Consider the following 1710-nt stretch of genomic DNA (forward strand, 5'->3'; position numbering starts at 1 on the left):
AGATTAATTAGTTTTTTAAGAAGTATCTGGGTTGTTTTCCAAAAAAAACCAGGCAAGTTGTTATTCCCATCAGCAGTGGATGAGGGTCCCGTTTTCCCCTACATATCCTCCAATATTTGTTTTTGTTCTTTTTGATGTGTGCCAGTCACTCTAGTGTATGATTTGCACTTCAGCATCAGAGATGCTGATCATTTTTTCACATTCCTTTTGACCATTTGTATGTCTTCTTTGAGGAAACTTCCTTTCATTGCTTCACCTCATTTTGATGAGGTTGTATTTTTTTATGTAAGGCTCTGCTAGTGGTTTATATATCTTGGATTATGTATCTTGGATACTAACCCTTTATCACATGAGTGTTGGGAAAATATTTTCTTCCGGTCTGTGGGGTATCTTTTTTATTCTGTTTTATCTTTTCCATTGCAGTCCAGAAGCTTCTTAATGTAATCCCACTTGTTTATATTTCCTTTCACTTGTTTGGCCAATTGCCAAAATTCTAAAGATGCCTCCAGCTCCGATGTTATGTAGTGTTCTGCCTGTGTTTTTCTCAATATCACTTAATGACTCAGTCCTGATTTCTAGGACTCTGAACCATATTTTTTGCTCCTTTAATATTTTTTTATAATTTATTTATTGAATCACTGTGGGAAAAGTTACAAAGATTTCAGGTTTAGGTCTCAGTCATGTAAATATCAAACACATTTCCCTTTACCAATACTTATTTTTTACCGCGAACCCCAATAGAACCCCACCTCCCACCCCTCCCAATTCCTGTGAGGCAGATGAGTTCTCGTTAACACTCTATCTACTTTGACTAGAGTCATTGTTTCAATAAAAGATGCTCCATTATTATTTAGAGTTTACCCTCCCCTCCTTTAATATTTTGTACATATACTTGAGAATGTTAGCCAGTTTAATCAGTTTAATGGGCTGGAGAAATAGCACAGCAGGTAGGGCATTTGCCTTGCATGCGGCCGACCCAGGTTTGATTCCTCCATCCCTCTCAGAGAGCCCGGCAAACTACTGAGAGTATCCAGCCTGCATGGCAGAGCCTGGTAAGCTCCCCATGGCATATTCAATATGCTAAAAACAGCAACAACAAGTCTAACAATGGAGACGCTACTGGTGCCCACTTGAGCAAATCAATGAACGGGAGGATAGTGCCAAAGTGCTACATACCTGAGAATCTGTTTCTGGATTTTCAATTCAATCCCATTGATCTGAAAGTTTGTTCTTATTCCAGTATCACACTGCTTTAATACTATAGCTTTATAGTGCAGTTTGAAGTTTGGGAAAGTTATGCCTCCAATTTTGTAAATATGAGACACTTTATGAATTTGAAAGACACTTCATAAATTTGAGTGTCATTTGTGTGCAGGGAAGATGCTAATCTCTTCTTTGTTCCAATTTTAGTATATGTATTGCTGAAGTGCTCTATCTTAACAAGGGAAAGAGCCATGAGGACAGACATGAGTCAGAATGCAGAAACCCAAGAGATGTTTGAATAGACCCACCTCATATACCCATCTAGATGGCACATTTTATTTTTCTTTGCCCAGACTTACTTGTTCCAAAACTTACCTACATTTGAATCCCTTGTTGTCAGCCTGGTATCTCTATTACGCTGTTTTTCTGATCTGCAAATAAGAAGTCAGCTACTAAACCTATCCACACCCCCATCCCATATGACTCCAGCTTAGAGTTTGCTGATGA

General features: G+C 38.4%; 1 pseudogene; it reads right to left on the reverse strand.

Annotated features, from left to right (window-relative positions):
• Window positions 1–1330: 1330 nt before the first annotated feature.
• On the reverse strand, window positions 1331–1430 carry LOC130038545 (uncharacterized; annotated as a pseudogene).
• Window positions 1431–1710: the final 280 nt, after the last annotated feature.

This window comes from Sorex fumeus, unplaced genomic scaffold, assembly GCF_029834395.1.
Source record: "Sorex fumeus unplaced genomic scaffold, SorFum_2.1 ptg000077l, whole genome shotgun sequence".
NCBI lineage: Eukaryota > Metazoa > Chordata > Mammalia > Eulipotyphla > Soricidae > Sorex > Sorex fumeus.